We start from the raw sequence: 16,523 nt of genomic DNA, 5'->3' as shown, positions 1-16,523 counted from the left end.
CTGTTGGTTGAAAGAATCAGTGTGTGAATATAAAAGAGGATGTGAAAGTCAAATGGCCTGGTTAATTAGGATGGCTAATTAATTGAGTATTAAATAAAGTTTTATTTTTATTTTAACCCTTGATATAAAAATACTTATAATAAAGAATTTTTCTATTTTCCTACCTAACTACATGACACAAAATACAGTAATTTACTTATTTATTTTTAAGTCTTGAAGACATTGATTTGAGTCATTGTGAAAATCAACTCTCTCACTTTAGATTTTCATGGATAAATGCCAATGGATTGAGTTGACTCTCTACCAACATAAACCATATATACCTAAAAAATATTTTTTTTAAAAAAAGATTTTATTTATTTTTCTTTTAGAGGAGAAGGGAAGGAGAGAGGGAGATAAATGTATGGTTGCCTCTCATGAGTCCCCTATCGGGAACTGGCCTGCAACCTAGGCATGTGCCCTGACTGGGAATCGAACTGCGATCGTCTGGTTCACAGGCCTGCGCTCAATCCACTGAGCTACACCAGCCAAGGCTTAAAAATAATCTTTTAAATAAATCCCTGGCATACCAGCTTTTATTATTATTTATTTTTTATCTAAAATATGAACATGAGGACAATTCTTGTTTAATGAAAAATTCAAATCAAATGTGTCACAGGGGTGAAAACACGGTGAGTAACAATAGATAAGGATAAGGGCTTTTACTAAGTGCAGTAGATTTCTAATAGCAAGATTGTCAGCCCTGTGTTGAAAGCATTATCAAACAGTTGCATTTGGCCATTCATTTCTTTTTTTGAAGATTTTATTTATTTATATTTAGAGAAAGGGGAAGGGAGAAAGAAAAAGGAGGATAGAAACATCGATGTGTGAGAAAAACATCAATCTGTTGCTTCTCCCCTTGCCCCCAGTTCAGGACCTGGACTACATCCCAGGCATGTGTCCTGACTGGGAATAGAACCAGCTAACTTTTGGTTTGCAGGACAACACCCAATCCACAGAGTCACATCAATCAGGGCAGCCATTCACTTCTTATTCCAGAAATTCTGTAGAAAATAAGATAAAAGGTTAATTTTATGCTCATCATTAACTGAAAGAAGAAATCAAGGAAGGGTCCCCTTTATTTGACTTTACCAATTTTTCTTTCAAACCCTTGTGTATGTTTCTTAAACACTGACTTTTCTGTCCCAGTCTTTTCTTGAGCACCTATTTTTAGCTTTGTTGAATGCAAGGAGAATAACAATTTATATTGTGTGCAATTTTGACTCTGATGGGAGAGCCAAATTAATACACATGCACATTCACCAAGTACTGCAGGCTGCTACTATGCGGATAGATTTCAGCATTCACATGTTCCTGCCCATATTTCAAGCTGGTTAGGAGGAATAAGCATGAAAAAAGGAACCTTATATTTCTATTTTATTTTATTCTCTTTTGAAGCAATAAAGGTTTATTTGTTTATATTTTTTATTGTTCAAATGCAGTTGTCTCCATTTTACCCCCACCATTCTCCCCTGCCCCACCCATCCTTACCTCCCACCCTCAATCCTACCCCTCTTTGGCTTTGTCCATGTATCCTTTATATGTGTTCCTTCATGGCCTGTTCCCTATTTCCCCACCTTGTTTCCCTCCCCCTTCCCTTCTGGTTACTGTCAGTTTATTCTTTATTTCAATATCTCTGGTTATATTGTACTTGCTTATTTGTTTTGTTGATTAGGTTCCACTTATAGGTGAGATCATATGATATTTGTCTTTCACTGCCTGCCTTATTTCGCCTAGCATAATGCTCTCCAGTTCCATCCATGCTGTCACAAAGGGTAGGGGCTCCTTTCTTTCTTCTCTGTAGTCTTCCATTGTGTAAATGTACCATTAATGTACTATGTGTTAGGGACATTTATGGGGCAATGTCCTATTCATTCTTGCATCCATTTTCAATACAAGACATACAGGTGATTCTTAATAAGTTATGTTAAATATCTAATATAACTATCTACATTCTTTTTTCTAAATCCTCACCTAAGGATGCTCATTGATTTTAGAAAGAATGGAAGGAAGGGAGAGAGAAAGGGAGAGAAAGATTGATTTGGGAGAGAAACATGAATTGGTTGCCTCTCACATATGCCTTAATTAGGGACCAAACCTGCAACCTATGCATGTGTCCCGACTGGGAATTGAACCTGGAACTTTGCAGTTTACAAGAAGTTGCTCCAACCAACTGAGCCACACTGGCTGGGGTTCTCTACATGTTTGAGAATCTTATAGTCCTGTGGCAAAGCAAACATAGCAGAAAACTTCAGACCAGGGGACAGTTGGGTACAGTGAAAATATATTTGGTGAAAGGACTCCTTGGAGGTATAGCAGGTACGTGTTAGGAGATGTTGCTCAACCTGCGTCTTAGTGGAGAAGCAGACATGTGTCTGGCACACAAGCTTAGGATCAACATTCCAGGTAGTAGTGCAGCCATGAACTTATGAAAGATCCTGGCAGACTTTTTAATAGGGTTAAGGGTCCTCAGCAAGAGTAGCTGTGAAATTGGACCTTATTGGAATATGGTGGTTTTCTCTGCACATCCAAAGGGGAAATAAGATGATGGAATAATCTGGCCGCTGAAAACCCCTCAATACTCGTAGAGTATCTGTGATGTTTCCCTGTAGACCTGGCTGAAAGCTGTCCTGGCTCAGGCTCTCTCTCTTAACTTTCACTCCTCACAAATGGCCAAATGAAATGGAGTTTTCTTCAAAATGACAGCTAAATCTCAGCCCCTTGCCAGCTGCTGTACCAGTGCCGCTTAAGTCTGTAATCCTTTTACCCTCCATTCCTTGTTGTGGTTAGCAAATGCCAGGAAATGTTGGAGTGACAAGTGAGTTCTCTGTGCCTGACACCTCTGCAGGAAGACTTGATAAACTGCAAATACCATCGCAGTCATTTTTCAGGTGCAGGCTCAGAAATAAGACCAGGAAGGAGCCAGTCCTGGGAGGTAAAACACTCCCCACCTTTCTGGATTCCTTCCTGGCTTCCTTCCTCTGTCTTACATTTCTATGAACTTGACGTGTTGCTCAGAGCTGTTTGCAAGGGAATACTTCTGGGGAAGATTTTCCTTTGCGTCCTTAAAATTGAGTGACATCAAATCATATTCTTCATTGAACCTCCATAGATAATACTCTTTCCTGCCTAAAGAGGGAGGCTGAGAATGGACTAGAGCTTAACTCAGAATAGCTAGCAATGTTATACCCCATCCTGTAGCTTTTCAGAATGCAAAGACATGTCTGAACTGGCTATGATCTCCCCCACAAGTCTCCTTCCTACAACACAATTTCTACATGAGCTTCCTCTACTGGGGAAACTTGGAAACCCTTCCTCATTTAACACACTGTCAGCCTGCGTCTCCCTGTTTTCCACTTGGCTTAAAGCAGCATCTGAGTTTCTCTGAAATTCTCCCTTCTCTTCTCTCCTCTTCTTTTCCTTTTCTCTTTCTGGGGAACAGTATTAGTATTCTGTGGTACACTCTTAAGCAAAACCTGAGAAAGGAATTAATCTGTCACTCGAAATGCATGTATTGGACGGTGATTTATGCAGATGCTCTACTCAAAGTGATGGCTTCATTTCATCTGTGCTTCTCCCAGCCCTTCTCAGAGACAACACACAAACTTGCATTTAGCACAATATTGCAGCTAGGTGACTGGGTGCTACCCGAACCTGGGCTACTCTGCTTCTAGCCACCTGACAAACCCAGCAGGCCAGGCAGGCAGCTCATGCAGCCTTTCCACAACCAAATCCACAATCCCTATGCTCTATATAGGTCTGGTGAAGAAACTGATCCACAAATTCTTTGTGAGCTCGAGTCCATCTACCCTTTTACCTCTTAAGCCTGGACTTAGACTCCCCTGAGTCCTATCTGCCCAAGCCCCTCTTCTCCACAGTTCTCAGTGGTTTGAGATTCTGGTCATAACCGGGGAGAGATTCATTAGGGCTGGCATTTCCTCTCTCTGGCTGGCTTCTTCACTGTGTTCTGGCAGCAAGGCTGGGGTCTCCCTAGAGAGCTTATTTCCCTGAAATTCTCCCTGTAGTTGTACATACTTAAGTGGGCTGTATGAGGTTGTGAGAAACAGCCTTGCTTTTGAACACTAATCCCAATCAAACTTTCAAATCCCTTGAAGTTCAAGCTATCCGTAGACGTAAACAAGCTTCTCGCTACCCCTTTAACCAAACCGGCTACCTCCTGGCTCAGGACCAGCCCCTCCAGAGCCCAGACTCTCCTGTGTTAGGCTGTCACACTTGCAAACAGTCTGTAAAACCTTGAGCTGTGCTCTGCTAGGCAGGCAGGTTTCCACAAATGTTTCTTTTGATATCGTGCTTGTGATTACTGGTATTTTTCCTACCCTGTCTGCTGTTTGTAGATTCAACTGGGATTTATCTCCATAATGAGAAAAGGGAGATAGGGAAACACTGGGGCATTTTTCTCTGACTTAGAGTATTTGTCATTTTGATATTCATTTTAAAAGATGCTTTTCAAATATTTAAATGTATGTGTGCTTACATCGCAGCCCCTCGGGGTGAAGTGCAGATGACACAATCACTGCTTTTTCTTTCTCATGCTTTAGGTCTCTCTCCTGAATGGGTTGCCGGCAGCAACTTGGTCAGAAAAAAAGCATAAGTTCAAAAGAGTATGAACTCTGATCTTTGTGCATAGAAGATTTTCTCTTATTCCTTCAAAGATCCTAAACCGTAGTGTTTTGGGTGTTTTATGTATTATCTCCAGGATGCGCTGAACTTTCTGGAACTGACTGGAAACAAAACTCAAACTTTATTAATCTAAATAGCCTCTGTGTTCCTCTGCCTCATACAGACACACACTTCACAAAATGGTATTAACTATAATAACTAAGGTCCTCTCTTCACTTTTCTAAATTCTGGTTGAAGATATTACAGACATAAAAGAGAATAAGCACAATTTATAAACGAACTCCCACTTTATTGATAGTGGATCAGTGAGAGCATGTGTATGTTTAGCTATGCTGACAGTGACCAGAATTTGAAATGCAGGATGTTAAAAGGTCCAAGACCAATTATTCTAAGATCGGGGCTTCTGTGAAGAAGAACTTAATAGAAGATTAAGAACCCACACTACTAAAGCACACAGAATCAAGAACGAAGCAGCACTAGAATCTTAAAAAGGCCGTTTCATAAGAAGGCATGCCATTTTTTTCAGCAAACATTTATGGAGTGTCTACTGTGTACCTGCAGTTGTGTTTAGTGCTGTTATATTGGAATGTAGAAATAAGACTCCACTGAGTGGGGTAAAGATATATGAAAAGAGGGTGTAACATCATAAAGAGTGGTGGCCAACACTAAGTGGATCAGAGGTGGAGAGAGCTGTGTCCTGGCTGTGACTGGAAACGGCACCAGAGAGAGCAGAGTCGATGAAGTCAGCTAGTTTGATACTCTAAGAAAAGGGACAAAGATGAGCTCTCCCTCACCAATTCATGGTGGTTCCGGAAAGGACAACCCTGATTAATCCTTTGTCATGGCATTAAAAGGGGTCAATTTAAGGCAAGATAATGGAGGTCTCGTGACCTCCATTATTAGGGAGCCAAACTTTGAGCAGAAAATTACAGATCTCTCCCATACAAATGACATATTTCCCAGAAGCATTCTTGCTTTCTGGAAATCATAGAAATACCAAGATCATAGTAAGTCCATAGCAATACCAATTCTCCTGTCAATTAACTTCAATAACTATTCATTTAATGGGTACTTTGTACAAGGTGCTATGTTGCATGCTGAAGCATTATGGTGCCTGCAATGACTTTCAAATATCAACTGCACTAGCAGTCTTTAACAACTCATCAATTTATATCTGTATTCCTAAGTTATCATATTTCTTCTATGCAAGTCAAGAAGCCTTTGGGCAATAAGTGTGATTAGCTTCATGCCTAATTCTATTTATGTATTTGTGAGAGTTACAAAAAATAGAGACAGTGTGGTTTCTATACTCAAGGTGACTACCACATGTTTCAGGAAATTAGAGTTACATAATAAAACTACAGAATGGTCACAACAGTATATAACTAAGTCCTGAACTATGTGGTAGAGCCTACAGTGAATTAGATGCTCAGAGATGTAAAGCTTTTCAGAAGCAGGGGCATTATGAATGAAGCCTCAGGGAATGGGTGATGAGGAAGAGGGCATATGCAAGGTGTGACCTTAACTGAGTGTTTGCTCTGCATAGAATATTTTTCCATTCTCCATCTTCTAAATCTAGGTCAATGGATTTTTCAAAATCCATTCCAATACTTTATAAGCTTTTCCTGAAACTCTTACCCATTGTTTTTATATTAGAGTATGAATTGTTTGAGGACAGGTTATCTTTTAGCTTTACTCATTTTTGTGTTCCCTACTGTCTACTGCACAGAACTTGACAAGTGGCAGGTATTCAATCAATATTTGGTGGATGAATGATTTGTGTTATTGTGTATCCCACAGAACAGTCAAGAAAGAGTGATTGTCTAATAAATGTTTTCTCAATTGAATTGAAAAATCACCTGTTTACTTCCCTAAACTACATGAAAGAGTTGGTCTGGTGGGTTGAGTGAGGGGACAGAAGATGGTCCTCACAGATCTAAGAGGAACTGGCAGAGATCATGGATATTGGAGAGACACCAAATACTTCCCTGGCAAAGCAGTGCAGACAATGAAGATAGCTTATGTTTCAGGAGTATATCCTGGGTGAAGGTGGGGCTGCTTTGGGGTTTTCGCTCAGATATGCTGGTGTTTTCATTTTCACATAGCTGACCCATGGTTACTCTGAGGAGTTGTCACATTATATATTACATCATGTATATCATATATAAATATATTACCCTGGTTATATTCTTTGACTCTGTTTTAGAGATGGTACACTGATTTTCCTACTTTCTTTAAATATTTTGACTCACTAGACTTTTTAGACTTATAACAGGGAAACCTTTATGCTTTCAACAGTCCTTTATTAATGAGTGAAGTGGTCTAGACACCCTTTACCCAACACTCTTGGGTGTACCAAAAAACCTTTGTGCCTACAAATTTGTACTTTGTATCTGTCTTAAATTCTGGTTCTTCATTCAAGTAGAAGGCAAGCTCTGGGAGTACTCCCATACTGGAAGCTTGACACAGACTTCTAGGCATTCCTGTGTCTGAGCTGCAGAAGGCACAGGAGCTCAGAATACTCTCAGTGATTCTCCAGGTGGGAGAGGCTGTTGGCTTTAACAGTAGGCCAAGTTTTTGTTTCAGAGGACTGCCACCCTGCGTTGGAGGGCATCTGGCATTCCTAGTCACTAAATACCAGCAGAAAACTTCATTTACTATGATGAACTAAAATGCATCCCCCCCACACATACACACACACATACACACACACATTTCCACAAACACTCCTGAAGAATGCTGCTAATTCTTGTTTAAAACACTGGAATGACCGAAACTGTTAGAATAAGTGAACGATTCCTCCATTCTTTGTAGTTGCTAATACTGGTGGTAGAATTCCCACCCCATGGTTGCACTATGCAGTAGCTTTGCAACTATAGGTAAAAAGAGTGTGCTCACTTCGGCAGCACATATGTAGGTAAAAAGAGTAAAGGGACATTTTCAAGCACACTTTAGACCTTCTCAGACAGTTTAGAGAGGCAGTGTGGGGAGCCATGCCAACAGACACAGATGGGGAGGAACGCCAGCCTTGTCATACTGATTTACCAATTATACATTGTCTTCAGTGCATCCTTTACTGCGTTCAATCTGGTTTCCCAACCCCCTAAGCACAGTGTTTGTTTTTCTGTCACATCTTTATTATCCTGGATTTATTCTATTCCTGGAAATGTTAAAACCTCTAAAAGCCTGTGGGAAGATGCAAAACCAGAGAGATTTGTACAATTAACTGACACAGTTTAGACTGTTTCAAAAGACTTGGCAATATTAGTGTTCTCATTACCACTGATATTTATTGTATTGCATATTGGGATGTACATTAAAATGTTTGTAGCAGCTAGATATTATGGAAGGACCGAGACTGAGGAAACCTAAGTCTTGGGTTCTGGGTCCCGCCACCAACTAGTTGGGTAGCTTTGGAAAAGTTACTTGCATCCTTTGGGCTTCATTGTTTTCAAATGAAAATAGTGTGAAACTGGACTTTTGGATATTTGAGTTTATAAATTCTCTTAATGTTGAAATTAAAATATGTAGTACTTTGATGGATTAGAAAAATACTAAAAAAATAAAGAATGAATCTCAAGCCTCTCACATAAATTTCTCATCTTTTTATTCCTTTCTTCTTTACCTCACCAAGACTCCAGTATAACTATGATAGACTGTTGCCTGAATCTAAAGCCAAATCTATCATGAATGCAAATGTAGAGACTGCAATTGGGGATGTATGCTGCCCACTGAGCATGGCCATATTCCTAGTCAGGGCTCATCATTGACTAGTAGTGAGGGTCTTAAAAAGGTCTTATTTTGTGCATTTGTTTAACCATATTTATTGAGTCTATTGTATAATCAGGACCATGAATTAAAAAGTGAAGACAAAATGCATATCTTCAGGGAGTTCAAAGTCTAGAGAGTGAATGCAAAGAGGTAAGTACAACCAGATATGTGCTAGAGCAAGGATTTTGTGTGTCATGGCAGCACCGAGGAAGGCAAGCCATTATAACTATGGATGGTGAAGTCAGAGAAAGCTACCCAGTGAAGATAATGTGGAAAAATGATAGTGTAGGACTTAACTTGCTTGAAACTTTACTCACACCTTCCTTTTGAAATTCCTTACCCACCACCCCTCACTCTTCCTCTTATGCTCTGTGCTTGATAACAGAAGGTTAAGTGGGAGGAATAGATGTTTGTGGTTTTCTTTTTTCTCTCCTCTGTTATGACAATTCCTCATTACCCTCTACCGTGCAAAGATGGCACCACCTGCACTATCCAGTGTCCATATAGATTTAATCTAAGCCAATGAGTTTTCTTGTAATCATTTATATCAACTTGTTTAAGAACTTCTTGTTATAATCCTTGATTCAGATTTCACTGCTGCTTATTCTAGAATAAAAATTACTGCTTTTAGGTCTCTCATAAATATGTAGTTCTCTAACTATACATAAATTGAAACAATCCATAACACTTCAGCAAACTTCTCTATCATAAAGCAGTAAGATAGACATGTTATACTTTAATGTAAGGAGTGGGAGGTCAAAACTCTCTGAAGATATCTGTGGAGTTAGAACTTCCCCCCCCCCCAAATAACTGTGACTAACCATTTTGTGTTCAATTTTAGGAGTTTTCTAAACTTCCTGAAGTTTACCATGAATCTTAGTTTACCTGATCAAAGCCTTTAAAGAAAAGGAAAAGTTCATAGAAGACATCTTTCCCAGACTCATTAGAGAATGAAGTGTGTCTCCCCACTTTCTCTCCTGCTCCACATGGTTGTCTCTGCCCTCAGGCAGTCGACTGCCCCTCAGCCCAGCCATCTGCTCTCAGTAATGAGAGAGCAGCATGGTAGCCATAAATCCTGGCAGACAGCTCAGTCTGGCACTGGGAATGACAACGTGCAGTATGGAGCCTTTGGCAAAGGGTAAGGCTGTGGCTATAAATCCAGACACTGTAGACCAGAAGATGGAGTAGAAGGAAGCTTCTGGCTTTTTTTCTTTACCATCAGGTGATATTTCCAGAAGCAGCCATACATCTTTGTCAGTGACTGTGGGGTCCTGAAGTGGTGTGATTATCTTCTCAGAAATATGAGTATAGCTGATCCTACTTCTTTCAACTTCAGCATTTCTCATATCTCCCTCAGAACAGTTTGTTGTTTAACTTAAAATAAGTTTATACAACCCACAGAGATAGCTGATTCTTTTTTTTTGTGGGGGAGAGAGACTCTTTTATAATTGCCCCCCAAGATTATGTTAATCAATACATTCAATACAATGCTTTTGGATACCAACTATATGTACTAAGACAGAGAAAAAAGCCCATTATTTTTAGATCACTGTTTAAAAAATGGGTAACTATAAGTAAAACTGAACAGTCAGAAAACTTGCAAATCTGTTCCCCTTAGCCATATAGGTTTATCAGTGTACTGCAATGAGTGTCCAGGCAGTGCAGGTTTGAGTGGATGCTCTAGGATCATGAAGCTCATCGGTGAGTAGAAGAAGTTAAAACTAGGGAGGACAGGTGGGACCAGGTCCTGAGTAATGTTAAATGACACATATTTAAAATATATCTCAAAGGCTACAAAGAATTAGCCATGGTATAGCTGAGTCCGATTAGTCCTTTGGATGATGTATAATTTACAAAGAGTTTTAATCTATACTTTACAAGTTCTTTGGATATCTAAAGGAAGAGCCCATGTAAATGCCAATAATAACAAAATTTAGATGTTTGCAGGCAGGACTTAAGGTGTGGAATAGGCAGGATGATGTGGGGGCTATAGTTGTACAGAATATGATGTGCAGTCCTCATAATCCAGGAGAATTTACCCCTCTTGACATTTCACCAGGGGCTCTATCTTCCTACCATGCTCAATATATATGCAATTTTTTGCCTAATTATATGCTAAATAAAGAAGCTTCTGGGTAGGTGTTATTTTCTATATTTCCCATGTATGTATGTACTAGAAGCTGGATATACTAGGCTTGGATGTTTTATTTATTTTTATATATGTATTCATTTCAAAACATCCAAATGAAAAATTTCAGTGTATAGTAAACTAGTTGAATCATTACAGATATCCATATAGTTTAGCAATGCATAGGTAAAATATTTATGATATTTTCTGAATTTCTCACTTTATTGTTAGATATTTTTCTGATAATTTAAAGGTAGCATTTTATTTCACCCCCAGCGAAAATTTCTAAATTCAGAGTATTTTTAAGTGGGTTTAAACTTTAATTCTATGTACATATTTGACAACTCAGCATGCTGTAAATAAATGTAGCCATTTTTCCCCATACTGCCCATCAAAAATGTTTTACACATCTAATGATAATAATTTTATGAAGTAGTGCTTTCTATATTAAGTCAAGTATGCTCACTGCAAGAATCAAATCTCTTAACTTCAATCACTCATAATGTTATGGAATATCTAAGGCATGTAAGATACTTTGACGGGAACTTTACAAATCTAGCCTTTTTTTCAAGAATAGTACCAATGGCAAATTCCAACTACACACTGATAGCAGTGAATAAGGGAATATGATTCCCAAGGCTCAGACTCTGGAACTGTTTTGAAGTCCAATGTTCCTAAACTTCATTTCCTAACCTGTAAAATGAAAAGAATAACATTTGTTGCTTCTTGAGAAAATAATAAGTTCATATAATTTTAAAAAGTATAAAAACTATTAATGTCCTTTTCAAATTTAAGCAATACTTATATAATAATATAATGATGTTTTATCATTTATAATATTATAATATGGATATGCATCATAGTTTATATAGTATAATTATACATATATAAAATAAAGTGAGTAAGTTAATGCCCTCCAATTTCCCTTTGATCTGCCTACTTAAATAAGGAACACATATTTTGAGTTTTAGTCAATATTTAAAAGCAGTTCCCCAAAGGAGAGTTCATGTAAGTGCCAAGTAGTTATAATTAGGTACTACAATACCAGCATGTAAAAATATGTAATGGCCCCAGACATTAAAATTACTACAGTATTTATTTATTATTAATTGCAGGTGCCATATTATATTCACTAGGGGAGCCAAGAGTCAAACGCATTTCTCAGTGTTGGGGTGCAAGTGATTTAACAAATTCCTGCCCTGGCTGGTGTGACTCAGTGGATTGAGCACAGGCCTGTGAAGCAAAGGGTCACCGGTTCGATTCCCAGTCAGGGCACATGCCTGTGTTGCAGGCCAGGTCTCCAGTAGGGGACACATGAGAGACAACCACACAATCGATGTTTCTCTCCCACTGCTTCTCCTTCCCTTCCCCCTCTCTATAAATAAATAAATAAATAAATAAATAAAACAAATTCCTAAGGGAAATTGACATCTCAATGTGTCAGAGAACCACAATAATAATATTGCCTTTCATCACAAACTGTATTCTTCTCAATATTTCTAGAGCACTTTGTACTTGTCTCTCCTTTGGCAGTGACTAAAATATTTCCTAAAGGTGTGTTTATACATCATTCTTTCATGTGCCCATTCTATCATAAATGACTGTGGCATTTGTATAGTGGCAGGCACATAATAAGCACATCATCAACTAACAGGTTTGTATTTTGTATCACTCTTTACCTTTGCCATGTGTACATATACATATAATCTCATTTTATTTTCCAGCAACTCTCTATGTATCTATTATCTCCTCAGTTACGTGTCCAAGGCAGCTTTGTTGGTAGCTGGTAGGACCATAACTTGTGACTCCCAGTCTGGTATTACTGGCTCGTCTCGTCTCTGTGAATCTTCACTGTCTGAGTTTCTGAGCTCTGATGGGAAGGTCTTCCTGCTGGGTAAGGGCAGACACTATTCTATCTCACTTCCTCTTCAGTGTTGCCTTCAGTCCCCCACCCCTTTCTGTTCATGACGTAAGGGCCAGAGTTACTGAAATGTGAAATGAAATTTATGCCAATTTATTGCACTTTATGACTCTTGACATGGCTGATTCGACTTGCCTTCTACTGCCCTGTATAGGAGATCTAAAAGGATCGGCAGATTAATTTAAGGCAGGTTTTGCTGACACTAGTTACCTCTAAACGGATAATCATTTATCATTAAATTACTTTTTTTTGAGCCAGGTAATTTCTGATCAGCATGTTCATTCTCATTTTCTTTCTCCTTCCCCTCTCTTCTCTCCCTTCCTTTCCACTTCCCTCCCTTCACTTCTCTCTCCCACACACCAGCACAGAAACAGACATGTTCACAAATGCATATGCCTTCCAAAGTAGGCATTAGTGAGCCATCAATATATTAATAAAAAAGCCATTTCTATTTGCTAAGCTAGAGTCAAAATTTAATGTAAATGGCATCAAAATAAGGTAGAGGCTACAATGCCCATTATAAAGAAGGGATAAGTATTACATAAAGAGAAATCAGTCTCTATGATATTGCAGCAATCAGAACAAGTTTAAAACCTTGCAAGCACTATAGCATTCTTGCAGACATGAAAAGTGGGTGAAACTAGATCCTGGACGCCATCATTCACAGTATGCTTTGTAAGTGTCTTGATACCCACATAATGATGACAGCTCTGTTACACCAACACCCCTTTTACTCTCTGAGAACCTGCCTCTTAAATGTAGGCTATGGTGTAATGGAGACAGGTTTGATTTACTTACAAAGAGCTCTGGGAAGGTAAAGATACCAAAGAATCCAGGTTTTTTACCTCTCTGAAATGAAAAGCCAAGCTGGGGTTCAGAGAGGCTGAAGAAAGAGAGAAAATAAAAGTTCAGATGGAAAAGTACATTATAGAAGAATTTAGTGATGTTATAGATATTATAACTTTGGGATTTTATTAACTCAGTATTGACAGAAACTAATGCCAACTTGAGGTCGAGGAAGTTACAGCTGCAATTTCCAGCAATACAACTAGACTCTGATGTTTTTCATGCATAGTGATGATAGTTCCAGGACAAAACAACCTTATTCCTGTACTATGGCATCATAAACTCAATGTATTCCATTGTCATAAATAAATTGCCATTAAATTGTATGCCTGAAACCTATATAATTTCATTTACCAGTATCACCCCAATAAGTTCAATACAATGAGTAAATAAATACAAAACAAAAACAAGAGAGGTAACTAACAAATTTTAAAAAGAAAACACAGCTTTCTCCTGCATTAAATCTGTAGGTCAGCACTGTCTTACCTGTTGCTGAGCTTTAGGAAGGAGAAATCAATGGTTGATTGATGAGGACCAGGCAGTAGAGGCAGAAGGCGGCCCTGGGAATTTGGCAGTTTGGCTGCAGAAAGGTCCATGCCCTAGTGCATGAATGGCTAGATTTTGGAGAGATGATTTGAATAAGGGGAAAAAAAGAGCTATTAGTAGTTTTATTTTATTGCTTTGAACAGTTGGAATACATTTGTATTGAGGATATGAGTAGCTATTTATTGAATGGTATCTTGTCCCTAACATTTTACTAGGCACTTAGGTCATTGATAAGGGAAAAATAAAAACTAATACCACTAGATCTTTTTTGTCCCTTGATATGCGTGAGTGGTTCTGGCTTTAAAGAGGGCAACATGCTCTATTACTAGACTGCAGAGTCCTTAGAGGAAGGTAATTGCACAGCCCTGGCACCTAACACACTGCCTCATACCCACGGTAAATGTGTTCCCTATGAATTACAGAGTGACTGATTGAATGGCTAAAGGCAGGTTACATAGTGAGTAGGTTCTGTGCTCACATCTTAGCACATGAGAACCCTGAAGAACATAGTGATACGTGCAGTCTTAAGAACCAGATTATCCCTGAAACACCAATCCAAAAGAACCTATGCACCCCAATGTTCATAGCAGCACAATTTACAATAGACAAGTTCAGGAAGCGACCTAGGTGCCCATCAGCAAATGAATGGATCCAAAAACTATGGTACATTTACACAATGGAATTCTATGCAGCAGAAAGAAAGAAGGAGCTCCTACCCTTTGCAAAAGCATGGATGGAACTGGAAAGCATTATGCTCAGTGAAATAAGCCAGGCTATGAAAGACAAATACCTTATGATCTTCCCTTTAACAAAAACCTAAACAACAAAACAAATAGGCAAGCAAAATATAATCAAAGACACTGAAATAGAGAACAGGCTGACAGTGTCCAGAGGGGAGAGGGGAGGGGATTTTAGGGGAAAAGGGAAAGGGTTTACAGGAACAAGTATAAAGGACACATGGGCAAAAACTAAGGGGGATGGAAATGGGAGGGAGGTAGGGAGCACTTGGGGGTGGGCTGGGATGGGAGTAAAAGATAGAAAACTATACTTGAACAATTAAATTTTTTATAGCAAACATTTTAATTTTAAAATATATTTTTTAGCTTTCTTTTTTAAATTTTTTAATCATTTTTAAAATTTAATTCTTGTTCAAGTAGTTTTCTGTCTTATATTCCCAGCCCTGCCTGCCCTCCACCCAGTGTTCCCCACCTCCCTCCCACTTCCACCCCTCACCCTTAGTTATTGTCTATGTGTCCTTTATACTTGTTCATGTGAGTCCATCCCCTTTTCCCCTATGATTCTCTCCCCTCTCCCCTCTGGACCCTGTCAGCCTGTTACATATTGGAGTGTCTTCGGTCATATTTTGCTTGCTTGTTTGTTTTATTGTTTAGATTCCTGTTAACGGTGATCTTGGTGTTAACAAATTAATAAGTTTAAAAAAAGAAAACCAGATTATCATTTGGGATAGACTGGGGAGGGGTGGTAAAGTGGGAATCAAATCATGAATGAAAGCATCACTGTTGAGGAGACAGAGAGCTTTTGTTGATGTTCCCCATGCAAGTGCATATGCTTCAAGGCAACCAGTAGTCAATCAATGTGTTTAGTGTTCAATTGTATATCCTTGGCCATCCCCTCTTCCTCCACTGTAGGCATCTGTGCTGAGTATATTCCTTAACACTCTCCCCCTAGGCCTGCCTACTCTCTCCTTTTTTCCCCATCAATATCTGTTCTAATACCCACTGTCAGAGCCACTAAAAACTGCGAGGCTTGTTTCTTGACAAATGTCCCATTTTCACAGGCAGTTGAACTGAACTGCAGCTTGTGCTCCGTTCAAACATGTCAATAAACATTATTGCAAAGACGTAGAAGCAATAATGGGAATGTATAAAACTCACCTTTATTGCTTCTTGCCATGAATTTACACGCTGCTCTAAGCAGCTTTCACTCCCTTAAGAAGAAGCTGCAGGAAATCTGCTTTAGGTTGTAGGGACCAAAGATACTGATTTGGTTGCAATCTTCCCTGAAGCCTGGAAGCAGAAGATAGCAATGCCCACCAACTCAGATGTATGCATGCTCTTTCCTGACATAGAGGCCTCTTATGAATAATGCTAGTTGTCACAGACAAGATTAAGGTCTTACATGGCAGCACATCCGATAGCACAAAATATCAACACTTGGGACAATAAAAATCCCCAGCATGGTGATACTCTACACTCAGGTTTCCATGGCTGCAAGTCTTTGGCACTGAGAGTAGCATCGTGTGTAGGAAATATAAAACAAAAAGGCTGGCAGCAGTGATGGAAGAGAGCTTCACCCTCATAATCCCACTCTGAGCCAGGAGACCTGGGGCCTGAAATTGTTTGGGGTCATCAAGTAAGATATGTATGAGTTAGATACCAGAATGCAAAGTGAGTCTTTGTGGATAGTGTCGGGATCAGGACTGGTATATCTCTGGGTATGGGGCATCTCATGGGTTAGTGTGTTCTGTGGTCTCTGAGTGGGGTGATGACCCTGTAATACTGGGTTCCACTAACAATAGACACTCCTGCAAATAGACCAACCCACACTTGTGTAGGCCTAAATCTGCGAATGAAATTAAGTCAAAGAGGCCCTCTGAGAGGCAGTCAGTCA

The sequence above is a fragment of the Sturnira hondurensis genome, unplaced genomic scaffold (assembly GCF_014824575.4).
Source record: "Sturnira hondurensis isolate 20B ecotype Veracruz unplaced genomic scaffold, ASM1482457v3 Scaffold0004338, whole genome shotgun sequence".
NCBI classification, from domain to species: Eukaryota; Metazoa; Chordata; class Mammalia; order Chiroptera; family Phyllostomidae; genus Sturnira; species Sturnira hondurensis.
This window is presented reverse-complemented; position numbering follows the sequence as displayed.